Below are 12,185 nucleotides of genomic sequence, written 5' to 3' on the forward strand. Positions count from 1 at the left end.
CCCGCCAACTGTTTCATCAAGGCTGATTGCTGGAGACATTCCTCTTCCAGCAATATATTCACCTGATGTGAAGCAGGCCTGTGTCCTGAAACTATCTGAGGCAGGGAAACAAGAGGAGTCTCCCTGTTGCACAAACTGAAGGGTCTAATTTGGCAAAACACAATGGTGAAAGAGCTTGACAACAACTGGTAACTACACACTTGCAGCAACAATCGCACACTACAAACTTACAGATTTACTGAACAGTCTTGTGGTGCCTCAATTGAGTTCATTTTTAGCTTTGTCACTGTGAAGTTCTACAAGCACCCCTGCCAGCCAAGCTATACTTCAAGCACACACAACACTCTTTTTCGTTACAATGGAAATGATTATTTTTTGTTCTTATGAATAACATTTGACCCCACAACACCTAAAGTTGCTGTAGTGTTATTTATACCGAAATCATTTCAAAAAATCTTTATTTATGACCCCGACAATGACACAAGAAGAGGTTCAAGCCCTTCTCCATCTGTTTGCAATCCCAGTGTAATGCTATCATCACCTGTTTCCATGGTCCCGGTCACATCTGGCTTGCATTACAGAAAAAGAAAAAAAAAATCACACAAGGTGCATTTTTTCTTCCCGCTTTGTGTGTGCTTTACTTCAGTATTTGGCTTATATTTCTAAAATAGGCTACAACAACAAATTAAGATCTGAGACAAAGAGAAAAACACTTACATCGAGCAGCAATTTGCTTTAAATTTCAGAACCAGACTCCCTTGGGGGTCTGAACATATTAAACGCAGAAGTTTAAGTGCTCTGTAAGGTTTATTGCAATGTAAAGCTAGTTTACTAAGATAACAGAGGGTTCCTTTCTCAAAGCTGGCAAAGAATGACTCCAATTTGTTGGTAGTTAAACTATTTACTTGTAAATAAGGTGGAATACCTTCCAATGTGTGTCTAATTTAAAGGTAGAGTTGTTCAAAAAGCAGTCCCAATATATTCAGCGACATTGTCATGCAGACATTTAATTGTCTCATATAGTGGCATGTCTGTGGTTTCAGAGGGGGTAACATTTGCCATAGGATACCATAATCGTAAGGACACACACTACAGGGCAGTGTACTGTAAGAGACATCTTGTCCAAGGAAATGTATTTCCCTGCCTCATAACAGTCTGGAATTTGTGTATCCGTTCAGTCTCTCCCATGGACACCAGCTGTGCAGCTGGTGCTCGCTGGAAACTGCAGTTAGGCCTGTAGTCGAGAGGGATTATTAACACAATTCTCCCATGTGCATTCAAGGAAGCAGTAATGTCATGCAATCGGGGCCATGTTATCATTGTGTGAATCCTGGAGAGTGATGTCAGAGGAAAAAGGAAACTAGCTAACTCCCAAACCAAAAGAGTAAAGGTTGGAGGCAGGTTGGCAAAGACCCAGACTGGCTTAAAGACTTTCCTTATTCTCTTTCCCTTTCTCTTTCCTTAAAAGCACAGTCACTTTGTCCAAATGGCTTGCACGAACAGGATGCTGCTTCCTGCTAACCTTATCTGGTTGTGAGCTGTGATTTATCATAATGGAGTAATAGCTGTCATTTTGGGGTTAAAGATAACAGCTTTTTTTAAATGGAACATCCTGTGAGATTGCTCTGCATTGATGGAATACACTGTTGTAAATGGATGAAACCGAGACAAATGGATGGATGGACAAACTAATCCATTCACAGCATTAACCCAAGCTTTTCATCATCTTTAATGAAAAATCAACACCAGCTAATTTGTTATGTGAAAGATCGTTTTGTGTCCCTCGGATATTCTTATCACTTTTTTGAAAGGAAGGATCAAAGCAGACTTTTCAGAAATCTCAGTCTTGTGTCTTGTGTAAGGAGTGAATAAAATGTGACACATGTCTACAGTACAGCTTACAACAGAAACTCTTTGGTTGCTGGAGAAACCAGGCATGTGTCAACGTATGATTTTTTTTACATTCAGCAGCTTCATTGCTACATTGTAGTTGTATGATGACTCTGCCCAGATTCTAAATGGTGACATGTAACCATTTTTGTTGGAATATATTTTTTGGCGCACCTACATTGTACGAAGTTCAGACAAGCACTTATTATGAGAATTTGAAGTAGCCTAATAGTCTTACAAGTAGAGACATTTCAGTGATTAAAGGTACTATAACATTTCTGCATTAAAATGTCTAGAAAAGACTATATCTACATTTTATATTTTAAGAAGTTGTGTTCTTACACTATCTAGTTTTTGACACGGGACGTTTCCTTTAGTCACCTCTCAGGGGCGTCATATGACCTTTCACCCTCTAGTTACTCATAACTTCCATCAGAACACGCTCACCCAGTTACACATGTCACAGTACGTCACACACACCGGTGGGTAACATTATGAGGTTACAACATCACTCAACACGCTCATTAGGGTTTGGGTTATTTTTAGTATGACTATTTTGACAACGATTAACAGCACTGGGCTAACCCACTAAATTAACTAGTAGCATTAACGTTAGTTGTATGGATAGACAATTAATTTATTGCTAATTTTGCCAGCTGGCACACCCCGGTCGGTCAGCCTCACTCCCCCGGCGCAGAGAGACTACAGTCGGAATGACAGCTGATATCACATATAGCTAGCTAGTTACCTTTAGCCCAAGGTCAGCTAGGTAATTACTTATGTTATCATGATAAACAGTAATTTACTATAGAGAAAGATATCTTACATATTGAAGGATAGGTTTGTTTGTGGACATACATCAGCATAAGAAATGAAATGCTATATTGAGACCCTATTGTGAGATTTTTAGGTATTGAGTCGTCATTCACTCAAAGGAAGTACACCTATATAGCATTGGATGTACCCTGATACTTTAAGAACCAAGACTGGTTTACTGATGGTTCCAGATGGCCTCAGGTTAGCCACATGTCTGTAAGTTTGGGTAATTTGATTAAATGCTAATTTGTTTGGAAAATGCGAATTAAACTTAAATGATAAGAGCCTTCCAGCAGTGATATTCTGGCAGAGGACTAATGTTTGGTTCTTGGCAACTTACAAGCAGAATATACTGTAATTTGGGCATGTTCTTATCTGAGTCTTGTACCATAAAAGGCATCAAATGCCGTGCAAACAAGTTCTGATTAAGTACACAGTGTACAAAGTAGAAGATAGCCGTAGTGGTGGAGAAGAAGGGGTAATGGGAGCTCTGGAACAGATATAATGTACTTTAACTTATTTCAGGCCCTGCAGAGACTTACCATTGATACGATTGATTTTGATGAATTCTTGCAACTACCCTGTATCAATATTGTAAAGTTGTGTCATTTAAAGGACACGTTTTAAAGCATGTTGCATGTTTTGTGTTTTTGTTGCATGTTTTGTGTAAAAACTGCTGCTTTGTTTTGCCGATTACAAAAGCTACGATGCTCTGCAGTCAGCTGGACTTTCCTTATTTGGTTTCGATGGATCACAGCTTGCGCTGTCCTGTCTGCAAAAGAGAAATTATGTAAAAGAAAACAACATTATTGTGATATTGTACTGAACTGTTACTTAACATCAAGCCTGCTGTTGGGACAATAGCTTACATAATTCAACGTTTCCTTTTCTTTATTGAGCAGAACCACACCAGAAAATTATCCAGTTGAATTTGAAAGAACAACATGATTTAGCACATCTTTTTAAAACCAGAATCTGAATTTGAACTCACAAATTACTTTTGTTAGTCTAAATCCACTGCTGGTTCTACAATGCACTCCGGTAGCACTGTATTATGAATAGAAATAAACGTTTCTTTTTTTTTTGTCCCGTGACTGAAATGTAGTAAATCTGCTGATGATCTGAGTTGCATTTATTTATTTCAACAGGATCAGTTTTAATATTACCATCTGAAGATTTAATAGGGAGAATATCTGCAAAATCGTCACTGGACCTTAATCCCGTGGCAAGTAGATGACTAGGTCTAGCACCCTGGAAGTTATAGCGCTGTCTTGTTTTCAAATTTCTGTTTCAGAATGATTTCTTTCTTGACTTGTGATCGTTCTCAAGCTATTTGGTCAGTAAAATTAGTTTAATCTGGTGAAGTTAACGTCAAGGTTTTTTAGTTGAAGTTATCTAGATTTGCACGCATTAGAGCAGAATAGTATGGTGTTGGGCCTAATAAAACCTTTCTCACATCCCACAGTATCCTGAGCTCTTCTACAGAGCTAACATTAGTGTCTGCCAATATCTGGAATTCTGCTACAAACTGATTGATGTAGGATTCATTTTTCAGTTTAGAAGTATTAAAGCACCATCTAGCAGCATGTGATGCAGATGACCCCTTTATGGTCAGGCAATGCCATTGGAAGTAACACTGCTTTATCAAATTGAATGGAATAATTGAGGGGATGCAAATAGAAAATCTATTCGGGCAAAAGATTTATGTCTACCTGAGAAAAAGGAATAATCCTTACAGGTGGGATTAACTGCATGCCAAATACATATATGACCCAAACTGCTGGCCCATGATTTCAAAGCATTTGTGGCTTGAGCCTGAACCCCAGTGACGTTTGCGTTCGACTAATCAATATTTGGGTCCCACACAGCATTGAAGTCCACACAAACAACAAAAGAATAGTCAGTTAACTCCAGCATTTGATTGGTGAGCGTACCATTGAAATTGCCATCAAAAACATTAGGTGCGTAAGCTGACACAAGTGCCATTTTCCTAAAACTGTACTCTACATGAATCCCAATTCTGCCTGTTTCGTCTGACCAAGAGGACAAAACTTTAAACGGAAAATTCTGTTTGACACTTGCCACTCCTTTTGTTTTTGAGCTTGCTGAGGAGAATGCAATTGTATGATAGATCCTGTTGGCTAAGAAGCCGGTATCAGTCTGTAGCAAATGCATCTCCTCTATTAATCACATTTTTTGATTTCTCCAGTGCATTCAACACCATCCAGCCACTGCTATTAGGTGAGAAGCTGCGGGTGATGGGTGTCGGTGCGTCCATAGTCTCCTGGATCATTGACTACCTGACAGACAGACCACAGTTCGTCCGCCTGGACCGTGTTCTGTCTGATGTGGTGGTGAGTGGTACGGGGGCCCCGCAGGGGACTGTGCTGTCTCCTTTCCTGTTTACCTTATACACCTCAGACTTTCAGTACAACTCGGAGTCATGTCACCTACAGAAGTTTTCTGATGACTCTGCAGTTGTTGGGTGTATAAGGGATGGACAGGAGGGAGAGTACAGGGCACTGGTGGGTGACTTTGTGGAGTGGTCTGGTAAGAACTGCCTGCTGCTGAACGTAGATAAGACCAGAGAGATGGTGATCGACTTCAGGAGGAAGGGAACGGCTCCGCAGCCCCTTTGCATCCTGGGAAGTGACGTGGACATGGTGGAGGAGTACAGATACCTGGGTGTCAACATCGACAGCAGGCTGAACTGGAAGATCAACAGCACTGCTGTTTACAAGAAGGGGATGAGCAGACTCTATTTCCTGAGGAAGCTGAGATCCTTCAACGTGTGCAGCAGGATGTTGGAGACCTTCTACCAGTCTGTTGTGGCCAGTGCTCTGTTCTCCTCCGTCATCTGCTGGGGCAGCAGCATCGGAGCCAGCGATAAAAACAGACTGAACAAACTGATCAGGAAGGCTGGCTCCGTGATCGGCTGCAAACTGGACACATTTGAAGCTGTGGTGGAGAGGAGGTCGCTGAACAAACTGTTATCTATCATGGATAACCCTGACCACCCTCTCCACCCCACACTGGTCCAACAGAGGAGCAGCTTCTCTAAGAGGCTCCGACAGCTTCGATGCCGCACGGACCGCTACAGGAAATCATTCATTCCACAAACAATAACACTTTTTAACACGTCATCACTGGGTGGTAGATGAGACTTTTGGACACCACACTACTGCACTAATGCAACCTGGACATTTGGTTTATTTAAATTTACATTTTAGCATATTATTTAAGCAGTTGCACATTTTTGTTCCCCCATCCTGTACATATTCAAATATTTGTTCTTTTTACTTTATTCGTATTATTATTTCATGTATATTGTATGTATGTATATTTTTCCAAGTATTTCATTTACACTTATATTTGTGCTTTGTGACTGATTTTTGCTGCTGTTACACAGGAATTTCCCATTTTTCTTGGGATCAATAAACATCTATCTATCTATCTATCTATCTATCTATCTAATGCACTGTCAATATTTTAAAGTAGGGCTGGGGTGCTGGCTCGCTTGTGAGGTGCATTCAGACCACCACAGTTTCAAACTAAAAATGTAAGATAACCTAATATCAAAAAAGTTCTAAATGAAAGTAGATTTGAAAAAAGCAACATGCTACTGCCTTTCACTTTGTTAAATCCTAACAATAGTGCATCCAAAGTTAAGTCCCTCAACAAACAGAACATGTGAGACACAGAACAAAAACAGACGAGACAGTGACACACAAGAGAATACGAGAGGAGGGGGGAAACATGGCCAGAAGGCTAACACTCAAAATACATCTGTTATCAAGATTTGACACGGGGCGGCAAAAAGGAACATCAGCCCATGGTTACCTGGTTGCAACGGCAACTGGTTCCACACTAAACTGACTTTAAAATAAACGCATTTCCCGTCAGCAAAAACAGGAAATAAAAAACACAAAACAGAAAACACATTGGAAAGGAGACTTTAACCGAGTAGTGGCCTAATTAACCTATGGAGCGTAGGCTATATTAAACAGGACAGATATGTCATTCAAAAACACTCTCACTGTCTCTGTAATCATATCCAATAATAATTTAATAAAACCAGGACACATCAAGAGATTAAGACAAACCAAGAGCCTATGTTCATCATGCAGTTGTTTTAATCCTGATCTTATATCTTATTCTACGGTGTCCTCCGCGATGGAATCTGAGGTGCCGGCCTCCACGTCAACAAGAGAATAGGGTGCAGCCCGCCCCACGTAATCTTCAGCATCCTTAGCGGAGGTGAAAGATCTGTATTGGGACCTTTCCTTGATCTTTTGTGTTGCAAGGTAGAGCAGGAAAAAATCCAGACCCTTGACTCTTGCAGAATCCATAATTTGATAGAAGGCTTGGTGCCGCTTGACCGTGAAGTTGCTGTAGTCCAGGTAAAAGCAAATCTTTCTGTCCCCAGCAATGGGCAGACATTTACGTGCAGCCTGTAGGATTGCCTGTCTGTGTAGTGAAGCAAGTTTAAAGTCAGCATACGATTAGTAGTGGCGTTCTTCTTTGGGCTATAACTGTAAATTCAGGGCGTACAAGGAGTGCGAGAGCTATTGAATAGCATTAGTGCCTTCTAACCCCTCTATCAACCCAGTGATGTGGATGTTGCATCTTCGGTTTCTGTCCTCCATATCTGCTACCTTCACCTCCAGCTCTTGAAAAACGTGGCGATGGCTATCAAGAATACTTGAGTTGCTTTCCACTGTAGTTTTTATATTGTCCACATCAGATCTGATAGAGCCAAGGATTGCAGTTAGAGATGCTAGCTGGGCAGGAATAGCAGTTAGCTTATTTTTGTTCTTGGCCACATTGTTTGTTTGTTTGTCGGAAATTGACGCGGGGGCATCTGTGTAAATGCGTGTTTTTGGTAATTAGAATTTTCATGAGTTACTTGCCCGTCCACAGAGTTTCCCAAAATCAAATGGATATTACATCCGTTTATTTAAAAGTAAACAAAACTAATCAATATAACTGTCTTCTTCTAATCCTTATCCCACCTTAACCACGGTCAAAAAACTGTGACCTTGCTGTGCGCACACAGCTGACCCAATTAGGCCACACTTTGAACAACTTGCACACCTCAGCATCACACGCTGGTCAACCAATGAAATGGCTCACAGTTTGCAATCCCTACCTGTTGAATATGAGACTGAATCTGAGAAAATTGTGGGTTGAGGTAGCTTTTCTGTTTCTCCAATAATGCCTTTGCAATGGCATCCGTATTGCCGCGTTGGTGTTGTTCTTGTTTGCCATTCTGCGTTAAATGACTCTATCAAGCACAACGTGATAGAATATAGGAGTTGGAACCATTAAACTATTTGGCAAGGTTGGGCCAGGAGCTATACTTTAAGCTGCCTTCTCTGTCAAGTTGATCACGTGACTCCAGAAGTTGGTTCTGTATACAATGAAAGCTCCACAGGACATCAGTTATGTACACCTATGTGCTGCCTGTTGCAACATCCAAACATGTAAACAACACATATGGGTTGTAAACATTCAAAGGTTTCCATAAGAGTTCAGTGTTTGTGCATTCTTGTTTGCAGAGTTATTCTTTAGTTTTAGAGGAAATATTTATATATTTTCACTTTGCTTTTTCTAGGCTGTTTGAAAACTGCCATAAACATGTTCTTTTACAGTTTGTATAATATGGGAGCTCATGTTTCCAGAACAATGAAGCTGGTAGAGAAAGTTTTCATAAAACAGATTTGATTGGTTGAGGGAGACTACAGGATATATGAACGTCCTTTGTCTAATGTCCCTGACACACCAACCAACCCTCGGCAGAATAGGCAGTTGGACTGATCAGGCAGTTGGACTGATAGACCATGCAGTTGGTGAATCTATCTTCATTTCAGATCAACAAAGGTTTGCACTCCACCAATCATTGGTCATTTGAGTCCGGTAATATGAAGGCCGACAACCTTCATATTGGGTTGGTGTGTCACGGCCCTAAGACTGACAGTGCAAATGCCAGGACTGGTACTGCTGCACAATTAATGCATAATTAATTGTACTGTATGCATTATACATGTCGATTGGGTTGGAAGCTTGGGACATAATTTTCTGCTTATTGGTAATAGAAATAAACTTTACATGATGATACACTGGCAACATCTTTAAAAACATTGAAAAGACCTGATGTAGAGGATTTGTAACACCAAAGACTTTGTTATGCCTGTTCTGTTTATCATCTAGTGCAGTGTTTCCCCCACCTCCACAGTTTCGGAACCAATGATCTAGTTTGTGTGTGTGTGTGTGTCTGTGTGTGTGTGTGTGTAAAGGAGAGAGAGAGAGAGAGAGAGAGAGAGAGAGAGAGAGAGAGAGAGAATAGACAGACAAACTGGTAAAACCAGGTATCAGTTCCCTTGACATAGCAATGAAATAAGTCATTGTATCAGTACATATTACATTTACTTTGTGGTATTAGGATGTTTCTTGGGAACAACACATTCATTCTGTACAAACTTGTCCGCTCAGGTACTGTAGGTAGGTACCAATACAATCTTCACACTGCAATTTGCAGGCCGTTATTGAAAGCATTACAGAGAGAGGAAGAAAAGATGAGTAGCTTACATCACATCCATATGTCCTTCTTTGACTCATACTTGGTCATATAGACATGTGGAAACAATTTTGACATCATTAGTGACTGTGAGCATTATGATCATTACACTTACATCACTCTGGACGCAGGCTCATAGTAATGTTTGGATATCCTTTGTGAACAAATTGACACCCCTCCCAACTTTTAAAAATAGTTTCTGATGATGTTAAATACAATGTATGTGATGTATTTGTGGCTGCATTGTTATAACTAAATGGAGAATTTTTCATATTTCCAAACCAGCCAAGCCTGCACAATTAGGTGTCTCCACCTTGAGTAGGAACGTATTGAAACTTCCCTTCTTTGGGTGAGTCTGATAGGCATAATTTCTACCTCTCTGCCCTCATTGTACTGAAGAAAGCACTACTCAAGCTTGGCAATAGACATGTCAAGCACAAATTTTATGATGACATTCAAAGCCGCAATGTCACCCTCTCATTTATGTCCTTAAGGTACAAATGAGTAATTTCATTAGTCCCAGAATGAATTTGGCACACCATGGAAAACCAATAGATCACTTCAGTAATTCTCTTCTTAAGGAAGTTATATCTCAAGGGTTGAATCTAGGAACTGTTCGGCAAAATTGAACCTTTGAGGCTATTGAGCAGATGGAGAGATTAGCATGCAAATGGCTCTCATATGTCATCTTTCTGAGCATAGGGTAATGGCTGGTGAATGATACTTATCAGGCTCCATAAGTGCTCCTTCCAATAAATACATAGTCCAGGTCATTTGTATTGGGATCCAAGTGTTGATGGATATGGGATTACCACTTAACCTTGGAGTAATTCCAAGACACCTTTTAAATCATCCAATACATTATCTATCCCATAACGGTTTGACCAGTCTTTAAGGATATCACTTCTTAATGCAAAATATGTTTTATGTGATGAATTAAACTGGAGGTGTTAGTGACATATTAATCCCACAGATTTATTTGTGACAGGGCATTGCTATCCTTTTACTTTCCAACGGGTTATATGTATCTTTCATGTATAACAATGATCCAGTGATTATTATTATGTTGACCTTAGGTGAATTGCACACAGGTTATGGACATGGATAAGGACACTTTATGTTGTTTCTCCAGGAAGCACAATTAATTTATTAATACACAAAACCAGCTTCTTAAAAAATCATATCATGTGCATCTTGTTGGAGACTCAGCTCTCATTTCCTAACCAACATTTGACCCTGACCCTGCCTATTTGAAGGTTTTCATTTCAAAACACTGTACCATTTTGATTAAAAAAATAGTTTTGTTTCACACATGATCCCTCAGAAATGTAAATGCTTTTTATGTGAACAACCAAAGCTGTAATTTTACTTGAACCGTTGACTTTACGCCCACCATTGATTAAAGGTAGGTTTTAATTTTTTGAAGTTAGTATGTGAGTATTGTATAGAGATACCACTGTATTCTTTTATGTTGAGAGAGTTAATTTGCTAAATATATGATAGTTGTGCTAAATTTCCTGTTTGTTAAATCTGAGCATGCTTGAGTCAAATCTACACTCAACTTACTTCGATGTCTCATGATGACCATGGTCGCATGGTCTTATTTGCAGTAACATGTTAGCATGCATTGCTTATATTTAGCTTTTCAGGTATTTGTTCATAAACCAAAGTGTTGGACAAAATACGAATTTTGACAAGATGATGGTGCTACATGGATTTTCATGGAAATCCATCCGATAATTGTCTAAATGTTTAAGTAAAAACCACACCTCATGGTGGCCTTGAAGGAAAAGTTAGGAAAGTGTAAGATATGTCCTCTGGGAACAAGAATGTCTGCACAAAATGTTGTGCCAATCCAGAGATATTCCAGTCTGGACCAAAGTGCTGCACCGACTGATCGACCGTCAGACCAACCTTGCCAGAGACATGCCATCAGCTGGAAGATGTACTTGTTGTCTTCTTTTGCTTTGGCTGAACTTCTAATGCATATCTGCACAGAACAAGGACTATGTATGTTTCTCCCTATTCTTGATAGGCTATTGGCCTAAACACATGTCTTTAGATTCATTGATTTAGAAAGCTGTTAAACATTCTTGACATCTTCACTCTCATGCAGACATTTGTTCATCACAGCATCACTATGTTGAGGAGTCTCTGCTCTCCAGATCTCTTCACCAAGTGCTTCTTGACTCACACTACACTGGAATGAAAGGCATGTACAGAGACACTGCGTTTCAGGGAAAAGAATCAGACCTCTCCAACAAGCGCAAGCACACACATACACACGCACGCAAACACGCGCACACACACACACACACACACACACACACACGTCTGTTTGGTCAGTTAACTTGTGTAAGAAAATAAGAAAGAACAGATTATAGGAAAAGTAGCACAATATTTCTGGAATATTACTACAGTAACTGAGGTTTTAAACATGGCTTTTGAAGGATAAGGGGCCATCTGGACAAAGGGTGAATGTCCCTGTCAGTGTGTGGTCTGTTCCCAAGCTGATGTCCTTAACTGCGGGGTTATGCTTGTACACACTAAGAAAATAAGGCTTTCTAAAAGGCTTTTCACAAAGGAGATGTGGATCTGCTTGGACCAATGTTTCTCAAAATGCTTGCAGGCAAAAGGTTCTTTTTCCTTGTACTGTAAAAGTTTCAATGTAGACTAAAGAAGGATGTTCAACAGCCCTTTTCCACTCAGTACTAAAACATTTTTCAGAAAGATTCACTAAAATATTCTGATAATCTATTCTTAAATCCGTATTTTACATATAATTCCAATTTATTTAAAATCATTTCTAGTGTGAAGTGTTGCAGTCTCTGTGATGTGCTTGTCATAAATCAGTTGTGGAAAAAAAGTTAAGGAAGCTGTTTTACGTTAGATTAAGAAGTTG

The sequence above is a fragment of the Etheostoma spectabile genome, chromosome 1 (genome assembly GCF_008692095.1).
Source record: "Etheostoma spectabile isolate EspeVRDwgs_2016 chromosome 1, UIUC_Espe_1.0, whole genome shotgun sequence".
NCBI lineage: Eukaryota > Metazoa > Chordata > Actinopteri > Perciformes > Percidae > Etheostoma > Etheostoma spectabile.